This window comes from Falco peregrinus, chromosome 3 (assembly GCF_023634155.1).
Source record: "Falco peregrinus isolate bFalPer1 chromosome 3, bFalPer1.pri, whole genome shotgun sequence".
Classification (NCBI taxonomy): Eukaryota; Metazoa; Chordata; class Aves; order Falconiformes; family Falconidae; genus Falco; species Falco peregrinus.
In genome coordinates, this window is record NC_073723.1 from 16,978,226 (window position 1) to 16,994,327 (window position 16,102).

The 16,102-nt window shown below is 42.1% G+C and overlaps 1 long non-coding RNA gene across 1 annotated transcript in view; it reads right to left on the reverse strand.

The window, feature by feature from the left end:
- The window catches only part of LOC114013231 (uncharacterized), a 61,440-nt gene extending 54,916 nt beyond the window's left edge, over positions 1-6,524 (reverse strand). Inside the window, exons 1-3 of the long non-coding RNA XR_008746447.1 lie at positions 6,440-6,524; positions 4,257-4,332; positions 2,967-3,106 (exon numbers count right to left, since the gene is read on the reverse strand). This is a non-coding gene — a long non-coding RNA (uncharacterized LOC114013231). The remainder of the gene's footprint in view (positions 1-2,966; positions 3,107-4,256; positions 4,333-6,439) is intronic.
- Between the last annotated feature and the right edge of the window lie 9,578 nt (positions 6,525-16,102).

A 16,102-nucleotide genomic window follows, 5' to 3' on the forward strand; every position in this document is an offset into this window, starting at 1 on the left:
TGTGAGTCATTTCAAATAAGGATATGGATTTTGTCAATGATATTAAATTGTGGTTCAAGAAGATTTAGGAGAAACATTTAAAAATGTTGCTAAATTATTACATTAGGGAACAAATTCCCTTTTCTCTCATGTTCATCAGAATCATTCCCCACTAATGAATACAGAGAAGAATGAATCTCCAAAGAATTTAGATTTGAGTTTTAAAGGAGGTTTAACGTTTGGATTTGGCTATAACTTCAATTTCCTTTCATGAATATTTTATTTAAATCCTGTATTAATCACAGAGCCACAAAGATAGCCTGCCTCCTGCTTTCTGCTTGCTCTCATTGTCTGTCACAGAAGCACTTTCTCTCAACCTTAAATATCTCTAATTAAAAATTTCCCTGAAGCCAACTGATACCTGTGTGATTAATGGGCTGGCTAATAAATAAAATGCACCATGCTACTTTAAGATCATTGTACCATAAAAGCATGGAAAAGGTGCCAGTGGCCTCATCATTTTGAAAGACATTTATTAAAGCAACAATGCAGAGGTCCTAAGGGTCCTGAAGTGCTCCACATCATTAATAACCAGATAAAACATACACTGAGAAACCTGCTTTAGACATATTCATTATTCTAAGCAAGGAAGCTATGCAAACAGCGGGGGACATCCAGAAGAGTGAAGAGAAGTGCAGGGATTGTTTGTTCAATGGATGAACATCCATCTCCTCCTTGGTGTAAGTGAATGTGAACAACAGTGAAGGACTGGATGTTGCTGGGATGAAGCCTTTCACTCCCAGATTTCAGGTTCAAATGCAAGCCAGGTTACTGGACCCAATTCCCATGTGGTGGCTTTTGTTTGGGCTTTGGGTTAAGCAGGCTCAGTAGAGGTTTGAGACAGCCTGAGGCTTATATCCAGGACTAGGGCAGCTTCTGTAGACAGGGGCGTGAGGACTCATTACAGCTTCATCTGCACTTAGGGAAAACCTCTTCTAGTGAAAGGAGCTCAGACCAGGTAATTGCATCGATGTCAGCTCAGTCTGACAGTCAAAGTGGTGTGCAGATGTTTCTCTGCAAAGAGGTAGTGTCCACCTCATGGTAATAAATACTGCAACACTGATGGTTCATCTTGGGTTAGTCCACAATATGGCAGTAAGATCTACTCTGGAGCAGATCAAAGAGAAGGGATGTAACCCTTAGCAATCTCTCTGCCTGGTATAATGTAACTGTCGGGCATACTGACCCAACCATCTTGCAGGGCAGGCAGAGATGGCAGAACCAGGTTCATGTCTCCTGTCTAGACTTTTCCATGCTTTGCAGTAAAGCGAGAAGCAGCCCTGTGAAACCAGATGAAAACACACACTCGTGCTCTGAAAGGAAGTACAACTCAGTGCAAAACTAAAGTTTGGTATAGCTGACTCGTGCTACACCAGTAAAAGGTTGACAGTGTGTAAGAAATAATGGGCATCAGCCCTTGCATCTCATCAGCCTCCGAGACAAGCAGTCAGGCCTTGTTTCTGTCACATTCACGTGTATCTTCCCTGTGCAACCTGATAGGAACCTGCTTCCATAACCCAGCTGCTCAGCACTCTGAACCCAATGCTGAAATGGTAATTATATATATGAATACTTTGCCTTTCCTCTGCCCCATTTGTGTCACTATGTGCACTGGTTAGTAAAAGGTTCCTCACTCCTTGTTTACCCAGAGCTGTCACAAGAGTTGCTTAACCCACTAATACATACCGTGAAACACACCTGTGTTATAGATCCAGAGAAAAACCACCAAAATCTTCTACTGCTTTCTCACCAAGGCTATATTCAGCTTTTTCCCTGCACCCATGGTTAGGCAGTGAGGTAGGCAAGGAACGGTCTCTATCTCATGCCATGCTCTATGGTTTGGTCAGCAAAAAAAAGGTAATCTGGAGCTGACACTGCTATTTAAATGGGATTCTCTCCCTCGTGAGAGAATGGTGTCAACTGAGCATGACAGCAGCCAGACAAGTAGCTTATTGAAAAAATTCAGCATCCCAAACCCGCAAAAGCAGTTCCCATCACCACTGCCTTTTTTGATAGCAAAACCCTTGGGGACAGCTGTATTAATAATTAATAGACAACAGCCATCTGTAGCTCCTGCAGTGACCTGTAGTGAGAGGTCAAGTAGTATCACTAGTCATTCCTGTCTTGCTATAGCCATCAAAGTGAAGGTCACTTCCTTCAAAAGGGCAAAATGATGGTCAGCAACCTATACACACATTCAGATGAAATACCAGCTTACTATCAGCACCAAAACCAGACATTGTCCCTGCCCATGTCCATGAAATTAACCCCATGACCACTCTTCATCTGAGTAAAATTCATTCTCTTACCCTGGTTTCCTCTGCCCTCCTGACACATTTTTCTTTTCAAAATTTCTTAGGTCTCTTCATGAGGTCAAAATGAGTGGCCAAATTCATCCATAGCTACTTAAACCAGAAGTCACAGCTGGCCAGATTAAGTCGTATCCAACAAACAAAATTAACCTTGATCTAGGCTCAGCCATGCTTACCCAAGGCCTAAGATATCTCTCTCAAGGTCCTTGTGGTGTAAACATCTGTATTGGAGACAGCTGTCCAGGTGCCTGCTCTAGCCAACGGAGACCAAATCAACAAAGCCAATAGTGGTTGGGAGAAATGATTCACACTGAACAGAAACATCCACTTTTGGCTAAAATGGATGCAGGATTACACTGGTTGACTGACTCTCCTCTGGCTACAAAGGGGGACTGAGGTGAGCTACTGAGTTGTAGATGCCTGTATTCTCAAAACATGTGTTCACTTCAGATGAATCCCACTCCAGAGTACCCGTTAATTTGCTTAGCTGTTCCACTGAAATGACTAACAATAATCACAGTCGAGCTCATAGTGCATAGATCACAGAGTTATTTAAAAACTAGCATGTTTACTCCCTCCAAAGCTAATCAAAACCGTAATAAAAATAAGTCCCACCTGTTTGCGCTTGTGCAGGAGGCCTCTGGTGACATATAAACGGCATGCATTTTTACTGACCTCATCTTGGTTACGTCATCAAGACTTCCAATGTCAGCCACATTTCACCAGCCTGACACACGCAATTGCATAAGACGCATCTGTAAATACAAGTCATTTACACTGCATTAAATATATGCTTCAGCTGAAGCCCATTTGACATTCATACAGCAGATTTATGTCCTCTCGCTTGTTCCTGTGGAGCTAATAATATAATGATATAATACACCTGCAGTGTTGGGGTGGCTGTAGTTATGTGAGGCAGAGGTTTTCCTCAGCCCCTCAGGGTGGTTAAGGTGAGGTCAGCTTCACAAGGGGGGAAAAAAGCAGTATTATGTATGTGTGGCTATCACTAGAGACTGTGACATCTGTAGAGCATTTGGAGTTGTCAGTGGTGAAAACATGTTAAAAATGGTGGAGTAAAAAAGCAGTAAGAGACCCACTAAGTTTCCAGAGATGATCTTCACATGTCATAGGGCATTTGAGGTTGTTTTGTTCATGGAGAATTCAGTGTGCTCTGCTTTTCAGGAAATATCCTTTTTTTTTTTTTTTTAACCCCATACCGATGTAGAAAACTATTCCTGTGACACTTGGCTGCAATTCCAGCCCACAACTGAGAGGTAACTCCATATTGCAACTTTCTATTCAAATTTTATCCTCAATCTCAAATTATTCATCATTCAGAATAAGAGGATGGGGCGTGATATTTCATCTCAGGTGATTACACATTAGAAACAGAGAGAAAAAATATGTCTTATTATATCGTCTAAGAACGAAAAAATCAATAACCAGCTGTACAACACTACAAATGCCAAGCCAGTAGAGGTGTCTTGGTCAAAAAAATTGAGGGCGTGAAAGGAATCATAGGAAGCTTGAAAGTCCCCTTAGCAATTTTTTCATTGTAAGTGTAGAAAATTATCTGAAGCAATGACAGAGCATATTTCACAAATGCTTTTAATGATCCACACAAAAATTGTTTACTGCATATCTGCTTGGTTCCATTTACATTCTTTCTAGCAACATAAACTAGCCAGCTACTGAAGACGGTTGCATAAGAAAAGAATATAGTGGCCAACATATAATATAGCTTAGATGATCCTGTCCTTTTACAGATGCACTTAAAGTTGCTTATATCAACTGCAAAAGATTAGAAGACATATTTAGAACTTAACATATTCTAAGAATATTTGAAAACATAAAAAAAAAAATCAGACAGCAACTTCAAGGGTGAGGTTGTACACAAATACTAACCGTTAATGGACCTGTGGCATTCAATTTTAAGCGTCACTTTTGCCAAAAAAAACGTAGTTCCAAGACAACTGAAATACTGCAGGAAATCACATCAAATTTTGACGTTTAGTTTTCAGAAGAGGAAGAGGCTTTCAATGTAAACAAGATCCACGATACTTGAAAACCATGTTTGTTTGCTTTTTTAATATCATAATTGATAATACACATTTTTAATAAGCCAAAACCTAAAGAAATCCATTTGGATTTTTTTCAACCCATTTCATTCCACTTGGAATTTGTTTACATGTTACCTATGCTGACAACGTTGATTTTATTTTGTTTTCCAAGTCAGAAGGTAACCAGACCTCATAACCTGGAAATCATCTCAGAGAGATCTCTGCCGTTTTCTCATCTCAGATCCCAATGCTAGAATTTCAGAATCTGTTCCACTTTGCAGGATGTAATGGCACATACTTTCATCCTAAGAGTTGTGCAAGACAATTGCCACTACCTTGCCTGTGTTAAACTTTCAAAATCATCTACAAAGTGAAAATCATCAGTCATCACTGACATGTCTATACAATAAAGGAAGCCTCAGCGCTGGATGCTTTCAGATTGTACATTATTTAGTCCATCCAGATGATTGAATAAGAATAGGTACATGGCAAGAGTAAAATTTACATACTTAAGATTTATTCTGAGAATCATCATTGCCAAATCACACTCTATGTTGCTGCTCCATTGCTTACAGAAATTATGGGGAAAAAATGCACTCTTGATAGCACATGCTGCCAAGAAAAGTGATCATTTCACTTTCTGACACACAATGGCTGCACAAAATACCTCAGATTGTATTTAATGAATGAATGACATCATAAACTTGTATCAGACACTGCCAAGAGCACAGCAGTATTTTTTTCTATGATCCCTCGGTAGCGTTGGCTAAATAGAAAACATTTGTATTGGAGTCACATCGTGTTTTGTGTGGTACTCAAGCCATCTTCTAGAGCAAGGCAGTGAAAAGCTACTCATGCACATTGCATCTGGCTCGCTATTTCACAAAGTATTTTAGCTTTAATGTACAGACTAATGTTCCTGCAGTTTCTGAAATAGAAATCTCCTAATCCTGGCATCTGAGACATTGCTGCACTCAGATGATAAAAGCCTGGGTTCATTTTCATTTTTCTCTGTTTACAAGTGTCAATTCCTTTGTGCATTTCTCAAGAGGTTGGTTGTAGAGCATGGCAGGAATTAGTTTTCCCCTCTTGCAGAAATGTTAGTGTTTTCAATTCCTTCTCTTTGTCTCTCCCTATAGCTTTACTTCAGATGAGCTGGAGACCTTTTAAGAGTACTATACAAAAATCCAGAGGAACCATCTTCACACAATACCATGAGCAGAAACAAGAATTTTAATACTGGTTTTGCTCATTATATGCAAAAGACTTATGGATGAGTTTTGGGCAATCTTCTCTGTTGAAGATGTAAGAATTAATTAATTTAATAATACAATTGCAATAATTCGATTGGTTTTCTGATTTTGCACTGACTCATTCCCTTCGTCTCACAGATCTGTGGAGGCAGAATCCTCCAGCACAGGGATGATAACAAACAGCTGGCACAGGAGAAAAAAAGGAAATAACATGTTTCAGTAGTTCCAGGGGCACTAGCACAACCACAAACAAGGAAAACCCAGGCTCAAATCCTCTATTTAATATATTGCTTCTTTACACAAAGGGATGCAATTGTAAGTGGAAAGGCAGAAAGACACAATTCAGAGTACCTATGACTTGGAATTTCAAACTAAATCACCTACACCCCTGAAGAATATCTGCTGAGCAAACGATTTTTATGGGGAAGATCATCCTTCAGCCTGTATCTCCCACTTGTCTTTCTTAAGCACCTGAAATATTGGCCTGAACCTGAGAAATTTTCTCTGACAAACATTATTTTTTATATATAATTACCCTAAATAAATGGATATTAAGAACTTGACATTACCAATTAAAACACTAATTTGTCAGTTAATTTCCAGCAAAATCTAGTTAGCTACACATCATAGAAATATTTAGGTTAGAAAAGGCCTTTGAGATCACCAAGTCCAACCATTAACTAGTACTTCCAGGTCCACCACTGGACCACATTGCTAAGTGTCGCAGCACTCTCCAAACTAGCCAGCTGCAACAAGGTCTTTTACCATCTCATACCAACATCTCTTCATGCCAGTCCCTCTGCTGTCTTCTCCTAGTCTCTGCTCACCAAGGGCATGCTCTCTCTTCCCTCTTCTTCCTCCTCCTCCTCTCTCTCCCTCAGCTGCTCCCTCTTCACTGGCTGCCCAACCCCTTAACAGAACCAGCCACACCTGCACCTTATCTACATCAGCCAACCCACCACCCCTGAAGCCAGCCCACAGCTGTATGTTATCAATGCTAATTAACCCACCTTCATTCCTCTACAGCTAAGACCACACCTACATATTTTTTAAACACCTCCAGGGATGGTGATTCCACCACCTCCCTGCAACAGGCTGCCCATGTTCCAGTTCCAATGCTTCAGAACCCTTTCAGTGAAGTTTTTCCTAATATCCAGTCTAAACATTCCCCCTGGTGCAACTTGAGGCTGTTTCCTCTTGTCCTGCCACTTATTATCTGGGAGAAGAGACCGACCCCCACCTGGCTACAACCTCCTGTCAGGAAGTTGTAAAGAGCAATAAGAACCCCCCCGAGTGTCCTCCTTTCCAGGCTGAACACCTCCAGTTCCCTCAGCTGCTCCCCATGAGACTTGTGCTCCAGACCCTTCCCCAGCTCCGTTGCCCGTCTCTGGACACATTCCAGCATCTCTACACCCGCACTGAAGTGAGGGGCCCAAAACTGAACCCAGCATTCAGGGTGCAGCCTCAGCAGTGCTGAGTACAGGGGGACGGTCACTGGCCTGGTCCTGCTGGCCACACTGTTTCTGATACAAGCCAGGATGCTGTTGGCCTTCTGGGCCATCTGGGCACACTGCTGGCTTATGCCCAGCCAGCTGTCAACCAACACCCCCAGGGCTTTTCCCACCAGGCAGCTTCCCAGCCTGTAGCATTGTGTGGGGTTGGTGTGACCCAAGTGCAGGACCCGGCACTGAGCCTTGTTGAACCTCATACAAATGGCCTTGGCCCATCAGTCCAGCCTGTCGATCCCTCTGTGCAGAACCTTTCTGCCCTCAAGCCAACCAACACTGCCCCCCACAACTAGATGTCATCTGCAGACTCACAGAGGGTGCACTCAATCCCCTCGTCCACATTGTTGATGAAGATATTAAACAGAACTAGCCTCGGTACTGAGCCCTGGGGAACACCACATGTGACCAGCCACCAGCTGGATTTATCTCCATTCACCACCACTATTTGGGCTTGGCTGTCCAGCCAGTTTTCCACCCAGCATAGAGTAAACCCATCCAAGCCATGAGCAGCCAGTTTCTCCAGGAGAATTCTGTGGGAGATGGGGTCAAAGGCTTTACTAAGATCCAGGTAGACAACATCCACAAACTTTCCCTTATCTACTAGGTGGGTCACATTGCTGTAGAAGGAGGTCAGGTTCATCAGGCAGGAGCTGCCTTTCATAAACCCATGCTGGATGAGCCTGATCTCCAGGTTGTACCTCATGTGCCGTGTGATGGCACCCAAGATGATCTGATCCATAACCTTCCCTGGCACTGAGGTCAGGCTGACATGTCTGTCATTTCACATATCCTCCTTCCTGTCCTTCTTGTACATGGGTGTCACACTGGCTAACCTCTAGTCTTCTGGGACCTCCCCCGTTAGCCAGGGCTGCTGATAAATGATGGAGAGCAGCTGAGTGAGCTCCTCTTCCGGCTCCCTCAGTGCCCTCGGGTGGGTCTCGTCCAGCCCCATAGACTTGTGCGTGTCTAAGTGGAGCAGCAGGTCACTGACCGTTTCCTCCTGGACTGTTGGGCCTTCATTCTGCTCTTTGTCCCTGTCTTCCAGCTGAGTACCCAGAGCGTAAGTGGTCTTACTACTAAAGACTGAGGCAAAGAAAGCATGAAGTACCTCAGCCTTTCCTCATCCTCCGTGGCCATGTTCACTGCCACATCCAATAGAGGATGCAGATTGTCCTTGGCCCTCCTTTTGTTTCTGACGTATTTAAAAAATCATTTTTTATTATCTTTTACAGCAGTGGCCAGCCTGAGTTCTAGCTGGGCTTTCACCTCTTGAGTCTTCGCCCTGCATAGCCTCGTGGCATCCTTGTAGTCCTCCAGAGCTGCCTGCCCCTTCTTCCCAAGGTGGTAAACTCTCCTCTTCCCCCAAGTTCCAGCCAAAGCTTTCTCTTCGGCCAGATCGGTCTTCTCCTCCACTGCCTTGTCTTTCAGCACATGGGGATGACCTGCTCCTGCGCCTTTAAGATTTCCTTCTTGAAGAATATCCAGCCCTCCTGGACCCCTCAGCATTTCAGAACTATCTCCGGAGGGACTTTGTCAACCAGGCTTTTAAACAGGCCAAAGTCAGCCCTCCAAAAGTCCAAGGCAGCCATTCTGCTGGCCCCCTTCCTTACTTCTCTGATAACTGGAAACTCTAACATCTCATGATCATTACGCCCAGTATGTCCTCCAACCACCATATCACTCGTCCTTCTCTCTTTGTAAACAGCAGGCCCAGTGGGGCATGTCCCCTGGTTGGCTCACTCACCAGCTGTTTGGGAAGTTGTCTTCCACACACTCCAGAAACCTCCTACACTGCTGCCTCTCTGCTGTGTTGTATTTCCATCAGGCTCCTGGTAGGTTCAAGTCCCCCACGAGAACAAGGGTAGTGATCTTGAGACTTCCCCCAGCTGCTAGTAGAATGATTCATCTCCCTCTTCATCCTGGTTGGGTGGTCTTTAACAGACTCCCACCATGATATCCACCTTGTTGGCCCTGATTCTTACCCATAAACACTTGACCCTGTTGTCACCATCATTCAGCTCTAGGCAGTCGAAACACTCCCTGACATACAGAGCTACTGCACCGTCTCTCCTTCCTTGCCTAACCCTCCTGAAGAGTTTGTTGCCATCTATTGCAGCACTCCAGTTGTATGAGTTGCCCCAACATGTTTCTGTGATGGCGATAATGGCATAGTCTTCCTGCTGCACCATGACTTCCAGCTCCTCCAGTTTCTTGCCCATGTTTTCTGCCACATCTAGCTGGATTCAGCAACTGCCGTTCATGACAATGTGCCAACAGCACTCACTCAAACAAGCAAATGAGTACAAGACTAACTGACCATTTTCTCCGGCCAACATCGTAAGCCCACTTTCTCACTGTCCTGGTACACAGTCATGATACATGTGGCCAGACTTAACTACTCTGCTACTTTTTATGTCTGCTTGCAGTTGTGTATATTTTAGTGCAAGGGAAGAGGCTCGCACAGGAGGAATTCAAAAGAATGACACTGTAGATATTTCCTAACTCTTCTCCGCTTCCAGACAGTGCTTACATGAATGCAGAGCAGATGACCAAGTGCCCCACATTTATTGCTCTTTCCAGTTAATTGAAGGGTTGCAACCAGATATCTGTATCTGGAAATTCTTTACATTCCTGTTGGCAGCATGGCAGCCTTTGCCCCTCCCTGAACAGCAGAGAGAATATGATTCTGTGTCTGGTCTCTGGAGTATGTGTAGGCTCCACATGTTCCCCTGAATATCCATGCTGAGGTGCTGGCTGGACTGTACCACAGCTGCTTCCAGACCTGAAAATCCACATTCCTTCACATGGTATCTAGAGCCCACATGTAGGGGAAATCCACACACACACGTTGCTGTGCACTTGGGTCTTGCTCTAATTTGGCATCAAGCCCCACAATATATATAATATATTAAAATATGACTATTTCTCCTGTCACTGTCTGTACTTACATTGCTATTAGGATATATTTACCAGTACAACTGCCTTTACTCTTCAACCTGTTTAACAGCAGTCAATTAGGAAGATGACCACAAAGGAGATGGTGAGATATTAGAGCAGAATGGCAGAGCAGAGACCTAGCCATGCTATCTGTCAAAGACAGAAACATGGTACTGTAGGAAGGGAAAGATACTCCTGGTCCCTAGAGAGGGCAGAGGAACAAGGGCTTCTTTAGAGGAATCAGCTAATACTGGAATATTCTTGCATTGTGTTGTATCTTATTAAAAAAAAAAAAAAAAAAAAAGGAAAAGCAAATGAAATTTTTTCTTCCCCACAAGGTTTTATAACCTACAGAGACAAACAGATGTTATCCCAGTTTACAGACAGGGAATCTTGAGCTATAATTACCATGAAATGACTTAATTCACTATCTTTAGCAAAGGAAGGAGGGAAAACAGAAAACTAAAAGCAATGTATTTCAAGAGGGCAGATTTCAATAAACACTGTAAATTGGTGGGTGAGATCTCCTCGGAAACAAGTTGAAGTGACAAAGGAGTCCAGAAGAGTTGGCAATTCTTTAAAGAAATGACAGTGAGCGTACAATCAGAAGCCATGCCAACATGAAGGAAGGATAGGAAGTGTAATCAGAAAACAATTTGGCTAAACCATGAGCTCTTCAATGACCTGGAGCTAAATAAAATGTACAGGAAGAGAAAACTACATTGAAATACTAAAGACAAGTACGAATGAATAGCAGAAATATGTGGGGAAAAATTGAGAAAGGCAAAGGTACAAAAAGAGAGGAAATTAGCAAAGGAAGCAAAAAGCTTTCTGTAAGCACATTTGCAGAGAAAAGAACTCCAGGGAAAAACAGTGGTTCACTGCTAAATGGAGAGAACAAGTTCCTGCCAGATGAGTCCCAGAAAAGTGAAATGTTTAGTGCCTTTTTTATTTCAGCCTTCACTGGAAAGGTCAATTATGACTAGATGGCTGATACAACCAAAGGGCAACAACTCAGGTTACAACAAGGCAAGATCAGATTAGAGAATACTTAGATAAGGCAGATGTTTCCAGTTCAGTGGGGCATTAGGACATTTATCCCAAGATACTTACAGGCATTAGTAAATCTCTTAGAGAACTCATGCAAGAGGGTAGGGTTAGAAAACTGAAGAAGAGTCAGCAGACCACCTATCTGTATGAAGAAGTAAAGGAGGAGCTAGGGTATTATCAGTCTGACAATTTAACTTTATTTCTGGAAAAATCTGGAACAAATAATCTAACTACTTGTAAGCATCTGGGCGGTAACAAGGAAAGGAGTAGCAGCCAGCATAGACTTGTAAAGATCAAATCACATCAAACCAATCTAATTCAACTCTACAACAGGGTAACAAGCCTTGTGGGTAGCGGAGGAAATGAAAATGTCATACATCTTGCCTTTAGTGAGGCTTTTGACGCTGTCTCACATTATATTCTCATAAGTAAGCTAAGAAAACATGGTCAGGATTAAACTACACAGAAAAGGCATGCAAAGCTGGCTGGAAATCTGCATTTTAAGAGGAATTTATCAATGATTTGGCATCAAAATGGTAGGATTGTATCAGGTGGTAATTACAGAGTTCTTTCCTAGGTCTGGTAAAGTTCAATATTTTCATGAATGATGAGAAAAAAGGGATAGAAGTGTGTTTGCTGCATTTACAGATAAAATTAAGCTTAGGAAGGCAGTCTAAACACACTGAAGAATAGAACAGGAATCAGAAAAAATGTGACAAATTAGAGGGGTGGCCTGGAAAAATTAGATCAAATTTGAAAGAACAGGTGAAGAGACAAAAAAAATCCATTTGGGAATTATGTTGAATTGCAAACTGAACACAAGTCAACAATGTTACGCTGTTGTTCAAAAGACAAATACAGCACTGGTGCGTACAAACAAAACCATCACCTGTAAGACATGTGAAACATCCCTCCTGCTCTGCTCAGCCCTGCAATAGCACATCCAGCTTTAGGAAGGACGGACTGCGCAGCAAGAATGCAATGCAGAGAAAAATGTGACCCAGGAGGAAAGAACTGGGATTGTCTTGGACTAGGGGAAGTCTGAGAGGAGACATGAAAACAGTCTTGAAGTACTTGAGAGGCACAAGGAATAAGCTCTTCTTATATGCTGAGGCTGGGATAAAATATATGGATTTTAATTGTAGCAAGAAATCTAACATTAAAAAAATAATTTGACAAACATCTGTCAGAAGTTGCTTAGGCAGAAGCGATCCTAACACCAAATAGATAGATAGCCTAAAAGATTTCAAAATGTTTCTTTTAGCCGTCTTTTCCTTCCATGACACACTGTGGATTTCAGGGACGCAGGTCATGGATGACTAACTAGAGTTCACATGGGGCATCTAAAATCAAGCAGAAAATTGAAGCCTGACCTTAGCAACACCAATTCAAGTATCTTTACCTCAGAATATCTTTCCTCACACTTCCTTTCTCTTAATAAACAGATTACACATGGAGATCCTTTATGCAACAGATGACATGTTAAAACTTTTGCATAGAGTAAAGGAAATAGCTTTTTTTCTTCATTTTTTTCATTTCTATTTTTGCTTGTCTATGTTATCACAATGGAAGTGAAAAGCAGGTGATGCCAAAGCAGAGATTTCTGCTGGAAAATAAATTACAAATATACAAATACACCATTAGACTTCTGCATAATTGGAAACCAGTTGATTAAAGGTCACCAAGAAAAAGCCTTTTGACACAGCCCTGAAAAAAGTTCATCTTCCTCATATAGCATGTGTCAGTACAGAACAGAGAAATGGCACATCCAGTTTATTACGCCACATTTAAAATTTAGGATGGATTATTAGTGACAATATTTCTTATATAGAAATAGAAGATGCCATTTTTTTATTAGAAATGCTGTGAATAGTAATTAATAGCCTCCTTTGCTGTGTTAATAATACACTCCTACCCAGTAAATATTGGCTAAATAATTAAGTGAAGGATTTTTTTTTCTTTCCAATCCCCCATGCAATTTGCTTAATTTGATAGATTTTAATTGGAAAAGTGAAGACTTGGTTAATATTTAAAAAACAAGCAGTTAATCACGTTCTTTTGCACTGCCTGTGTGTATCAGCTCCATCAGCAGAAACATGCTGTTCTAGAGGGACGGCCAAACTAGAACTGAGGCACCAAAGAAACCAAACGGTATCTTTGAAAAATGGACTTTTAAAGAACGTTTAAGTGATTTCCTTTTTTTTAAATGAATTAGGATCTAAATTACTCACAAATCCCAACCCATTCCTTACGTGTATTCTTGATGCATATATTCTCTGAAAGTTGTGGGAACTGAACATCTAACTGTTTAGATGCCTTTGACAGTTCCACTGTGTACTTAAACAACTTGGTAAAGCTCTCCTGATCTAACAACTGGTGATTATGCCTCAAGTGGATAAAGGAAATCAGACACAATGCTATACATGTACCTAATATTTCCATTTACAGGTTTCCTGAACAGTTTAGTACTCTTCTATGCTTTTAATCTAAAATAGTTCAGTTTTAATCTGAAATACTTATCAGTAGCACCCATAAATAATTTCCTACAAACAGTGGTGGCAGGGGAAGATGTTTTCAGTCCTCTGCAGGTCTGTCAAAATGTTTGTAGACGTAATTCACACTTGCAGTAACTGAACCTATGAAAGTGTGGCAATTCAAATAAAATCTCTGTAAGTGAAAGGCTAACTCCTGCCCTCTTGGTTTTTGTTTTTTGTTTGGTTTTTTTTTTTTTTACCTTGTGCAGGGTGATTACAGGCTGTAGATTTGCTTTATGTAAAAGACAATAAAACTAGACCTAGTTAGTTATTGTGAACTCCATGGGTTTTAACAATTACCTGAGATTTGAACACTTCATTCCTATTGAAGGTTAGAGAAACTGGGTGTTTAAAACCCCTTGATGACTTTGAAATTTCCAGCCAGCTCGTCTGAATTCTGCTGCGGGACTGACTGTGTATGTTCACGCAAATCCTATTAAAGTCAGTGGAAGTTGCAAGCGTATCTCTGGGGCAGAGTAGGACCCCCTGCTATCTAGTCAGTGCAAATTAACAGCTGGGAGTGGAAGGAATGTAAAAAAGCAAAATCTCTTCACAGGGCCACATTGATATGCAGGGGATTTGCTTGTCAGGGTGAGATGTGTGATATGAAGTGAATGTTTACTGCACACTGCAGGGAACTTCCAATAGTAGCCAAAAGGAGATATCTATAGTAGATCTGGATCGGAAGCCATCTAAAAGCCAAGGCAGAATGAAAGGCCTTTTGATGCAGAATGCCTTTGTGATGCTACTTATTCCTTGTTACAGGAAAAAAAAAAAAAAATGCCAGCATCTGCAAATTGAGGAAGAGGAAACTGGGAAACCTGACATTTTACCACTCCTTGTAACTTGACTGTTTTGCAGCATTTTGAAGTGTGCCATGGGTGGATGTACAAATTTCAATAAATTCCAGCAATGTTCCCACAGAAGCTCAGGGAGAGGAGAAAGTTTTCAAAAATGATGTTAACTTTAATCTGGTAAGTCAGGTAAACTGTCATGGTCCCTGGCCACAAACACAAACTAGGTTGGCACAGACACTTCTCCTTACTGGGATACTTAAATCCTTTTGCTCACATTGTCCCTGGGAGAAAATATTAAAGATTTTTTGTGTCTGGGGTGGCCTACCAGAACCTTTCTCCAGGAGAAGCATGGAGAAGGACATCATTTCCTCTTCCAACAAAAAAGAGAGGCAACTAACCAGCCCCTGATTTCTTCCACTCTGCTGCTGAGCCACATTCATGCACGTGGTACAAAAGCAGAGATCACTGCTGCTTGCTGTTGCTAGTGCTGCACATCCCCCCACCCTTTGGGGGACCCCAATCTAAGGGTGGAGAAGACACTGAGTGCTGGTTTCATTTCTCTGCCAATTTCCTTCTTTGGATCAGGCAACCATCCATACTGCACCAGTTGCTTAGGCTGAAATCAGCCAGTGGAATTCAAACTGGCATTTAAATTCAAAATTAAAAAAAAAAAAAAAGTTGGAATTCAAATGCTTTGATTAGTTACATTAGTTACATATGTTGGTAAGTTACACATCTGCAGCACTAACACGAGTGACGTGTCCGCTGCAGATCAAGAGTTACTTCCCAAAAGAAATTTGCAAAAAACTTTCTAATGGCTGCAGTAGATAATTTTGCACTCTATTCATGGACCATTTGTGAACAGAAAATGAGGAGCTTCATCAAACAAAGCACTCATTTTGAGTTATTTGCCAGGCTTTCACTAGAAATAGTATTAAATTCAAAAGCAACGCTCACAGGAATCCCGGTACACTTAGCCAGTTGGCCCAAACAGATAGCACAAATCAAAGCCAGCGTGAAAAGCGCAAACACACACAGCTGGGAGAAAACAAACTGTCACATGCAGACAGATGTGACGGACACAGAACTGAGGATCTTGGTAGAGTTAGGCCATAGGACAAGGCTGGATGTCAGGCCCACGGAGAACTTGCTGTCCTGCAGGACCTCAAGCTCTGACTGACAGGGAACGGCTTCATGCCATCTGGCTGCCGAGGTGATGCAGCCAGCTGTCCTCACTGTCCAGACAGCTGGGGCATCACAGCTGCTCATCAATCAGCATCTGAACTGCCACGGTTTCTGACGTGGCATTTTGAAGTGAGCTGTCACACTTTGCCTCAAGACCCTTACTAGGAGGTGCAGTGTGGCAGCCGGAGGGAGGTGGTGCTGCCGAGAGCTGTGGTCTCATCAGTCATCCTGGTTTGCCAGGGCTGTTCACAAATCACAGCGCTCTGACGCAGAAAAACTTCAGTGGATCTGGGTCTAATGCCTTAAAGAATGAGGTGTGCATCATGCCATGTACCACACCATATCAGGTGAAGGCAGAACGTGATTGCACATCAGTTAGGAAACTCATGACATCATTAAAACACATCTGCAAAGCACTTCAAATGTG